Below are 11,776 nucleotides of genomic sequence, written 5' to 3'. Positions count from 1 at the left end.
CCCTCCCTGTCTCTCATTAGAATAGAATAGGATTCTAAGAGATAAGAACCAAACACAGCAAAAGGAAATATAAAAAGATGAAGTAAAAACTTTCATATCAAAGTTGGACACAGCAACCCAACAGGAGGAAAAAAGCAGGCAAAACAGTCAGAGACCCACTCATTTGCACTGTCAGGAGTCCATAAATATGATAAGCTAATGGTATAATATGTACATAGAGGACCTGCTGTAGACCAATGTAGGCCCTGTGCTCGCTGTTTCAGCCTCTGTGAGCTCATATGTACCTTGCTTAGTTGATTCAGAGGGCCATGTTCTCCTTCCCGTCAGACTCTTGCAAGCTTTCTGCCCTCTCTTCCACAGGATTCCCTGAGCTCTGAGAGGAGAGATTTGATGGAACACTCCATTTTAAACTCTCAGCATAATGTCTGGCTGTTGGTCTTTACATCTGTTCCCATCTGCTGATGGAGGAATCCTCTCTGAAGATGTCTGGATAAGGCACTAATCTATGAGTAGCTCTTGAGTGATTTTTAAGAATTTCAAAAAGATTTATAGGTATAAAAAATATATTCTAAGAAATCAAACCAGAGGTACAATAGCAAAAGCAGACATGAAAAATGATAGATAAGACCAAATTAGAGAAATGGTCCAGGAAATTCAACCAGCATATAAAAAACATTTCAGTAAGCAGATGAAAAAAATACTAAGTGCAACATATTCTAAAACATTTCTCGTAACTGAAGAACACAAATGTCTGCCCCAGCAATCCTTCTAGTTTACAGTAGAAAGACAGAGGATCCCAAGAGTGTTTCATATAGGAAGTAGCAAGAAGAGAGAGAACCAACAATACAATATCTGATGGCTTTGCTGCTGTTTGCCCCAAGGTTGGACAGCTTATTGGGGTTACTGGAAATAAATTACTAGTCGCTGCATAAACAGATAAGACGTGAGGAAATGGTGGGATAAGAAGTGTCATAAATATCATAAACTCCATGAAGAGTAGGTGTTTAGTGATAATGAGAACACTCAGGATTTGTTTAAGAAGAAAGCTAGCAGCCTGGCTTGGGTTAGTGGGAAGAGAGTGACAGAGGGTAGGAGGAAAAAAACGAGAGATTCAAGTCGGGTATTAGTCACCGGAATTTATGATGTTGATCTAAATATTAAAGAAACCAAGTGAATGAATTTAAAATAATGAGGATCAACTCTTTTCAATCCACCTCATTTCAAACACCATACTTTCAAAGGAAAATGGATCACATTAAAGTACACTTTGCAGGGATTTTTTTTAAAAGAGTGCAATGCAGTATTTCCAGGCCCATGAACTCATCACTGTAAATGTAGCTGCCTGAACAAAACCTGTCCAACATCAAGCCAGTCAAAATTCTGGTGTGGATGAAGGAGGTGATTCTGTGGTCCCACTCCTACCTAGCTCAGATGGCTGTTGAAGGACAGTTACTTTTTTTTTCCAGGATATGGCCAGTGGTGGGTTGACCACGCTTGAGGGGATGGCTCTACATCTGTGCAGATAGGAATGACACTAGTTAGACTCAGTGGGTTATGGTGGAGGAGGAGGAAGAGGATGAGGATGAGGAGGAGGAGGAGGAGGAGGAGGAGGAGGAGGAGCAGGCAGAGAATGATGAGGAAACAAAGTTGGGAGGGAGATGGGTTTTGGGTGTGTGGAGGGAGAGTGGAGTTTGGTGTTTGATGGGGGGGCAGTGGAGTAGATATGACCAAAATACATTGCATACATGAATAAAGTTATAAAAGAATGACTAGATTATATGATTTTTAAAAGATTTAAAAGCAAACTGGCCTTATTTACTAACACTCAAAATTGAAAACCATAGCTCTTTAAACAAAAGAAGTAAGGAAGGAGGGAGGGAGGGGGAGAGAGAGAGAGAGAGAGAGAGAGAGAGAGAGAGAGAGAGAGAGAGAGAGAGAGAGAGAGTGAGAGAGAGAGAGAGATCCATAGCTGAAAGTCCAAAGTGTCACAGGCTTCTTCCTTTCTCCACTCTGCTTCTTTTCCTCTTTGATATCCTTCTCACAGACTGATGAAATTGTCTTTTAAAGAATGCCCTTCCACAGACAGCTGTTAAATTTCTCTTATTTGAACGATTTCATCTTATATCCATTCTTGAAGCAACCACAGTAAAAAAAAAAAAAAAAAAAAAAAAAAACAAAAACAAAAAAAAAAAAAAACTCTTTATCTAGCCCTCCCAGTTTCTCAATTTCAAAACTTTTTTCATTGTTCTTATTCACTGAAAGATATTTATAGAGTTTTCCTTGTATTTTCTTTTGTTAGATGCAACTAGCTCTGTGCTCGCCTCTTGCAATAAAGCTGAATATCTTCTTTTTCCTGCCCAACAAACATGCTTACTCTTCACTCATACCACATGTGCCCCTGTATGTTAGGAAAGGAATGTTTCTTATACTAGGAACCATTTTGAAGAAACAATTCATCTACCATTTAAATGTTGACAGGCACTGCTTAAGAAAATAAAAACTTCTGCAGCCCTGGCACCAACAGTTAAATTCTTCAGCTCACCAACCACAAGGGGGCGGGCATGGGTCCAAAACCCCTTGATTGCTTTAAAACCCAGACAGCTTGGAACTGTTCAGCTAACAGAACTAGTGATCACTGCGTTGTTCTGCAGGACATCCTGTCATTCAGATGCTGTGGGAATTCTCTTACCGTCTTTGCATTCTTAGGATCATGAATGGGGAGAGCTCAGCACTGGTGTCATGGAAATGTCTGCATCAAGGGTGTCATAGACATCTAACTTTATTTTGATTTATAAAAGTGTAGGGAGCCGCTATTCAAAGATGGCGCTGGCTTCCTGGTAGCCTAGCTGTAAACAACTCCATATTTGGCTATGATGCACGAGTATGGTAATTGGCCTTATGTCCTCAGCCTATCCCGTGGCTCCCCATGCTAGCATTCTGGCGGGACCCAATCACAGTACGGCACGTTTGCCTGATTCCCTATATAAGCAGCTGCAGTTTAGTCCTCAGGGCCCCTCACCTCCCGCTCTCCCTTAATCAAGAGGCGCTCCAATAAAGTGTGTTCTGAGACGGATCCTCGCATGGTGGTCGTTCTTCCTCGCTGGCCGAGGAGCTCGCCGCATAAAAGTGCACTTTAGAGTCTGATATTTGGGTTTTCAATTTACAAATATGTCATTATAAGCAAAATTGTTTTGAGAACCAAAACATGAAATTTCTTTAAATTTTGGTTCTGACCTGGATGAACCTCTGTGTTTGTGTCTCTTTGTCTGCTTAGGAGCCTATGTACTCACCAGAGGACCCCTGGATACCTCTGGAGCTTTGTAATCTCAGCTGTTGAATAATGTGTTGCACCTCCATCCTCAATATTTTGAACTCGATTCTGTATACCAGTCATCAGTCTGTTACCAAGGTATGAAAAGATTTCCATTGTTAAGTAGCATGTCTAAAGATGATGTGTAGTTGTTATGATATCATTTGTAGAAGTATATTGTTTATAGGTATTAGTATAGATTACATAGGCAAAGATTTTAATGATTCTTGGGCCATGTATAATTGATGTATAGGAATGTCACATTCCCAAACATATAATTAAGAAAACCTTGAAATGGTTAAAGAAGTCATAAAATTTGAATTCTTTGATGATTGAATTTCTAATTTTCATATGCATTGAATTTGTCAATCACTGGCTTAGAATAAGAATAACCATAAAATAGAATGCCTCATGGAACTATCTGGACTTTGATGAAACCCTGTCTATAACAAAACTTCAGAAATCATATATGGTGAATGAGGAAGGGGTGAAGTTTTCCACCATGCACTTGCTTGCCTTAGAGATTTCCTTACTGTGTTAACTATGAAGTGCTTACAATTATACTGTACAATAGATAGATTGCAAACAGAATTAAAATTTTCTTAGTAGCCACAAAAATAAAAAGTCAAAATAATTATGAGGAGATTTTATGAAATGTAATATATGTTTACATCACAAATTATAATCATTATAAAAGTAACAAATCAAAATTAATAAGATCCTTAAATATTGGTTTGTGTTATATATGTATAGCAAATTTTAATTGTTATTGGCTTATTTTAAATGTTCACATCACTATATTAGTAATTGTTTCTGCATTAGATAATGTGGACTTTAATCTTAACATACGTTAATATGACTATGTGTATGTGCAAAAATAGCATGTCTATGTTGAAAGTAAAATAATATGAGAATATATATAAAATATATTTCAATTGAATATTGAATTTTGCTAAATTATATTAATACACATAAGATTCTTTGCCAAATTAAAGAATTTTCTAGCAATCCATCATTCCCAATGGTTGCTTCCTACTATGACCTTACTGAGTAATTATCATTTTTCTCCAGTAAAACTTAAAGTGCCTATGTCATGCACCAATAAAGCTTCTGCAGGATAAATTCGGAAGCAGTCAAAAAGCTGACTATGGGAATGATAGTTTACACTACTTGGTGTGCAAGACAACCAGGGATACTGCAAAGCAGCACTAAGGTAACAAAGGGTAAAGATGAAGACTTGGCTCAAAGGATGTGAATTTGGATTGCAACATCCACCTAAGGCAGCTCAAAGACACCTGTAATTCCACCTTTGGAGGATGCAATGCCTCTTTTCTCTCTGAAGGCACCCACACTCATGTTCACATGAACTTCCCTCGACACACACACGTACATGCACACACACCATGAAAAAGGAAATGACTTTTTTTTTTTTTTTACAATACCGTTAAAGTTCCTATCTACTTTGATACTAGTTTTGTCTCAGACTGACTCATCCTTTTAAGGTTCTGAGACTTTTAGCTCATGGATCTCTTTGGCCAAGCCTTGTACCACAAACACATTTGAATAACATATATTTTAAAAGTATGGATCAATACTTTCTCATTATCCTTCTCTCTTCCCTATTCTCTTTCACTTTCACTTTTGTGAAAGAAGGTAATTTTTTTTCAGACCTCTTCTTGTTGCTAGAGTTTTCTTGCCTTGCCCACAGTCAGGACAACTCTTTGTAACCCGCCAGTCCCACAGCCGCTCAGACCCAATCAAGTAAACACAGAGACTTATATTGCTTACAAACTGTATGGCCGTGGCAGGCTTCTTGCTAACTGTTTTTATAGCTTAAATTAATCCATTTCCATAAATCTATACTTTGCCACATGGCTGGTGGCTTACCGGCGTCTTCACATGCTGCTGGTCATGGTGGTGGCTGGCAGTGTCTCTCTGCCTCAGCCTTCCACTTCCCAGAATTCTCCTCTTTTCTTGTCCCACCTACTTCCAATAAATCTAACATCCAGCACTTCAGAAACGCCCCAGGCAGGCTGCTAGGGGACGAGTGTCATGGGGGTACCAGGAGTATTTTAATAATTTTTGAGTCATAACTAGAATGGAATCCCAATGTTCCAAATACTGGATTTTGAAAATGTAGAGATTGGAGTTAGAGATTTTAGATTATTTTTCACACAAAATATTGACTTTAACTGTATAGATTTAATTGATATAGCATTGTCATTAAGATATATAAATATATAAATTGCTTCACCATGGACATCTTGTTACTAGAAAAGCTTTTTAATTTTTTTTCTTTTTTGAGACAGGGTTTCTCTGTGTAGCTTTGCGCCTTTCCCTGGAACTCACTTGGTAGCCCAGGCTGGCCTCGAACTCACAGAGATCTACCTGCCTCTGCCTTCCGAGTGCTGGGATTAAAGGCGTGAGCCACCACCGCCCGGCCGCTTTTTAATTTTTACAGTTGACTGTAGGAAAAAATATGCTGGTGTATGCAAAGACCATGTAGTTAGACTAAAAGATCATAAAAATTACTATATTGGGTAAATATTTTGGTTATGTTTTCTTTTACACTATATATTTCTTCTTTCCATCTAAACTGTGAAAAGCATAAACTAAAGTCGCCCACTGGGGGCCATATCTGGGTCTGTGGTCCTGCTACAGTGTGGGCTCATGTTAATGACCATGGTCTGTGTCACTAATGATGGACATGTGGATGTTTGTGGTCTGTGCTTCCTGAAGCCATGTTGATGTATGTGGGCTGTGATGCCACCCAGGGCCATGCAGATGTGAGTAGACTTTGCTGACCATGTTGATGTTCATAGTCCATGCTGCCACTAGAGGCCATGTCTGGTTTCATGGTCTTGAGGTAGCTGGGGGCCAAGTTACTATCGAAAGCCATGCAGATATCTTCTCTCTGTGCCAGAGCCTGAAGCCATGTTGATGTCCATGGCTGGGATGCCACTGGAGGCCATGGTGAGATCTGTGGCACAGGCTGACACTGGAGGCCAGGTGGATATCTACTGTCCATACCGTTGCCAGATACCATGGGGGAATTCCATGAACCATGCTCCTGTTGACTGGACAGAACAGGGAAGTTTCTTCTGCAATGGCATGGATAGCTGCAGACTCACAATTGAGAAAGAGGGGCATAGAAGCCTTTTGTGACAATCCCCACCCCCATGCCCAAACAAAGTAACAACCTAGACGGAAAGCCATGGAAGAGAACTCTTGAAAACTGTGATAAGGGTTCTGAAGTGTAGCTCTTCAAAATAGATTGCTACTGGCAGGGTTTTGGGTGGGGAAGGACTCAGTTTTCTTTCGGGTGCTGACCACTAGGAGTTTGACCATGCTCCAGTGACTATATGAATAACACAAATTGGACTTTTAAAATCTGTTCTTTACAGGAGAGGCCACAAGGGTCAGGAGGGCAGACATTGGAGGAGTGGGAAGTAAGAGTGATTGGGGTATATTATGTGAAATTCCCAAATAATCAATAAAAAATAAAAATGAAAACTATAGAGGTCCAATATCAATTTTCAGGAAATACTTATAAATGGTACATGCTTCCATTCCTATTTAAGGACCTGGTAGAACTGTCCACTGTCCACTGTGTGATCTGCACAATTCTGGTCCCTGGGGAGTTCTACCATTCTTTGTCATAGATGTTGTTCCTTTAGTTTACTTTTACCTCATTATGTAGGTAAGTAGTTGAAACTTGAATATTTTTTATTTGCCCTAAGCTTTTAAGTCTACAGATTTTAAATCTGATTTTAAGGTGCTTATTAGTCTATGTTCTGCAAGAAGCAGAATCTAAGAAATGATGAGAACATCAGACACTTTCTGGATGAAAGGCATCTAATGATAATGACAAGGGCCCATCCGTGGCCGTGTTACAGGACTGAGGCAAATTTGTGATAAAAGAGCGTATATCATGTAGTGGGGAGAAAAATGTTCATCTCACATCCAGGAAGCAAAGACAACAAGAGGGCCAGAAATAAGACATTTCTAAGTAACTAATTACAGCACTAATCACACCCCACCAAAAATTTCCTTCTTCTCCAATGTTGAATAAAATTAAGAATTCATCTATGAATTAAACCATTGATTATATAAGAATCCCCATGACCCGATTACAAGTTGAATTCACCAGCTCAGGATGAGTTCGTTAATATGACTGTTGAGAGAGACAGTTCATACCTCAATCCTAGTTAGAGAGGAAACAGAAGGTGGGCTGCCAGAGTTTCACACCGTGGTGCAAGTTTGGTCACTGTGATGGAAAAGATGGAAGGAAGAACAAGGTAAAAGTATGTAAGCAATGCAGATATGTCCATAAAGATGGGAAAATCAAAGGAAAATCATCAACTCAAACCAAAGTCATCAATTGGAAGATCTCACTTTTCCCTAAAAATGGTTTGCTTATGCCCCACCTGCCTTACTTACTCATTGTCTTAAAACAAACTTTTTTTTTTGGTCTCTGTGTTCATGCTTCATTTTTCCGGAGGGTCAGCCCCTGGCATTGTCAATTACATATACTTCATGTATCACAAACCTGTATCTTGTGTGTATGTCAGCAGAAGTTTCATTTGCCTGTTTAACCGACACAAAACAGAGGCGATATTTATATGATTATATCCCAGTCATCACCACAGATTTTTCTGCAAGTGCTAAGTATGTCTTTCATGATACTTAATGTTCTCTCTTCATGTTAAAATGTCAGCAGTCCATTTGACTTCCAAAATTATGTCATGGTAAAGCTACAGTAGAAAATAAAATTTCTCAGTGTGAATTTTGAATTAAATATAGAAGTATTCTGAGGCTATCTTCTCAAAAGATGGAAGTTTTTGGAAACTAGTTCGTTCCAAAAATTTTAATTCTTTAAATTTATATTGCAATTTAGTCTGCTCAAGACAAAATTACTGGTAATCATCGCCTTCTGTGACAATGCTATTATTATTCCTCCAACATAATGTATTTTTTCTCTAAATCTTACTTAACTCTTCATACACTTGGAGAAACTCCATTTTTATGTAATTCATTCTTTATCAAAACAGTGCTAAAAGATCCGACTCCTTATTTGATCTAATATAGGCCTATTGCATTGCTAGTAAACAATATTTTAGAAAAACAAAAACCATCTTTATCAAATCTGTGCGTTTTCTTGGTATAGAGATCATGTCTCATATTATTAAAATATTTGTAGATATAAAAGAATGATATTAAGTATTAATATTTTATGATTTAAAATAGGTTGCTGTAGATGTAACCAACCGTCTTATTAAATAAGAAACACAGAACCAATGTAAAAGAGAAAGCCACGAGGTCAGAGCTCAGAGCTAAAATTTCACCCTTCCTCCTGCGGTCGTCCTAGCTTCCCGAAAGAGAGCTATTTCCCTGTGTGTAAGTCGTTTCATAGTCATTCTGCCTTCTCATTGGTTGTAAACCCAAACACGTGACTGCCTCGTCACTGTCTGTATGTACAGCCCCCCAGGTCTTAAAGGCATATGTCTCCAATGCTGGCTGTATCCCTGAACACACAGAGATCTATGGGATTAAAGGCGTGCGCCACCACCGCCACGCTCTGTCTATGGCTCTAATAGCTCTGACCCCCGAGCAACTTTATTTATTAACATACAATCAAAATTAATTAAAATCTAATTGTACATTTCAGTACAATTAGAATACCACCACAGGTTGCAAATACTATTTTATTTGGTAATGTCATGGTGACGTTTTCCCACCAGGAATGGAAAAACGTTTAATGATCAAACCTCTTTGGCAACAATGAGCCAAAGAAGCCCTGAATGTCTATTAAGGAACCCTGGGTTCTAGTCACCTTCCTGATCCCTGTGTTGGTCATTTTGTGTTTCTTTCTGGGTCTTATTTGTCTCCTCAGGAGAAAAAAAAGACTTGGTTTAGATACATGCTGTTCAATGTGTTTCTAGCCATCCCTCTGCCTACAGAATCAAAGTGGCAGTGTGGGCGCCATGAGCTGGCATTTTCACAAAGCTTCTGTGTGACTCATCTGAAAGTATGTGAAATGTTGAGCTATGCTAAAGATTCTCGAACTAGATTCCCTCGAATACGTGTGGAAGTACCCCATAGCTTCCGCAGTTCATTTAAATTTTATGAACCTTATACACATGTGTACTATTTGTCTTTAGAAAACTGCCTTCTCTTGAATTAGCTACCCTAAGGATACGCATCCACCAAATCATTTCCAAATTACACAACCTATTAAGGATCCTTTGATTTTGAAAGCCCTTTATGTTCTCCAGGGCCCTTAGCACCAAGAAAAACTTGGGAACCACAAACTAGTAGTCTGTGTGTAGCTTGTTTAAATTATTCAATAAGTTTGTCTTACCAAAGACCCTTTTAAACTTTACATAGATTTCCAGATCTGGAGATTTTCTTTAAAAATGTGGCAAAATTTGATAACCCCTGCTTTTCAATTCTACTTGGTCTCAGTTGTCTGGAGTTAATGAATAAAGGTTCCATTAACTAGAGGTACTTCCTTCCAGCTCTCCATAGTCCTAAGTAGACCCAGTTGTCCCCAGCCTGAAAAAAAAAAAAAATGGAGAGTAGCCTAATTGTAGTCATAGTTGGACATGAGTACTTTAGTGAAGGAAAATGAATATTTGTATAATTGTGTATAAGTGAAAATATTATATGTACTCTTGGTCCTGTCCCTCATTTGATTTATAGACTTCCTGATCATGTTTTCAACAGGTGCCATAGAATTATTTCCATAGGAGGTACTCAATAATTGCATCTGAGAGAACTATCAAAGTGAAAGTTTGCTGAATTATGTTCTGGTTGTTCTTATTGTTCTAATGGGGTATTTATTTACCAAGCCTCTCATCCACTAAGTACCACAGAAATCAGATTCTCACAATTCTGGAGAAGAGAAGTCCAAAATCAAGAGGTGAGCAGGTTCTGGAGGCACTGAGTGAGAATCTGCTTTGTGTAGTCGCTCAGCTTTTGCTGGGCTGTTGTCAATCTCAGGCATCTTCTTGACATGAAGATACATCACTTTAATCCCTGTCATTGTGTTCACATGGCCTTCTCCCTGTGTGTCAGTCTTTTTTTTTTTTTTTTGTCCATTGATACTTAGAATTAGGGATCAATCTAAATCCATAATGAACTCATCCTGAGAACCTTTCTTATGCCTGAAAAAATCCACTTATTTCCAAATAAGGTCCCATTCATCATAAAAAAAATTAGAACATGCTAGACTTTTTAAGGGTCTTTCTCTTTAGCTAACTACACAAGGGTGATCCAGTTTTTTTTTTTTTTTTTTTTTTTTTTTTAACCAGCAAAGCAATTTCTGGCTAATTTATCTAATTGCCTCTTCCTGTCTTCTGACTACATATTCTGTGCTGCAAGCTCTCCACCAGTCCTGCTGTTGTGGGGAGCAATCCTTTCTCCTATCATTTCCCACTTTACTGAGAACTTATGTAGAATATCCATTATTAGAGCATATTGACATCAGAGCTTAATCTCTCAAAGCAAAGAGGTAGTGAATGAGAACATGGTCTGTAATTTTGAACAAATAAGTCACAATAATACATAAAACTCAAGATGAGTCTCTTAGATATGGTGTCTGATTTTTTTAAGTCAAGGAGAGTCTGGGTAGTTTATTAACTTAAAATATACATTTAAGTCCTAAATATTTTAGTATATATGAAATTATATTGACTTAAATTCATGTAAAAGTGCACATTACTTTGTATGGAAACAAATTTTGAAAGAATAAATAAACTATTATTGAATATTATTATTAGGAGTGCCATAACTCTTATTTTAAGTTTTGTATTTGTAGGATACCTTATGTTTGGATATACTCTAACACTTTTCACTTAAATTTGTAATCTCATGTAAAAGGATAGTATGTATAGTAGCTGGGCACATTTTAGTTTATAGAGAACAATTTTATTATGAATATGTAATGCATCTAATTCTGTAGTAAGTATAATTGGAACAGTGATTGATTTTCCCAGTAGGTTTTTTTCCTCTCCAGTGTCATCTATCATTTTAGCAAGTGTTCTTTCCTTTTACTTTTTAATTCTGATTGCCTTTTAAAGCTAAATTCTGCAAAGTAAAGTGCATTTTTTTTTATGCAGAAGAATCCTTTAAACTGTCATCATTGTGACAATGCTCTAGCTGATTGAGTTCTAAATAACTGGGGAAGGAGCAGAAGGCAGTTCTTGGTGTTTATTTTTCAATTTCTAAGAGAAGAGTTTGGACTAAGTGTACCCAAAATTATGCATCTCTGCAAGTCAGGAACTCATTCCGTTGATTGCAGGTGGCTGTCTTTTGGGCTTGAATTTCTTGGCAGCCTGCTGGTCTTCTTTGCTGCACTGGGGCTGGGCTGGCTTGCAGTTCCTTGGAATCAGCAATAGTTGCTTTATCTGTGTCCTATACCCCAAATGTAAGTAATAATGATTTTGTGGTACATGGTATGTGTAT

This window comes from Peromyscus leucopus, chromosome 12 (assembly GCF_004664715.2).
Source record: "Peromyscus leucopus breed LL Stock chromosome 12, UCI_PerLeu_2.1, whole genome shotgun sequence".
NCBI lineage: Eukaryota > Metazoa > Chordata > Mammalia > Rodentia > Cricetidae > Peromyscus > Peromyscus leucopus.
The sequence above is the reverse complement of the archived record's forward strand: the minus strand, read 5'-3'. Positions refer to the sequence as shown.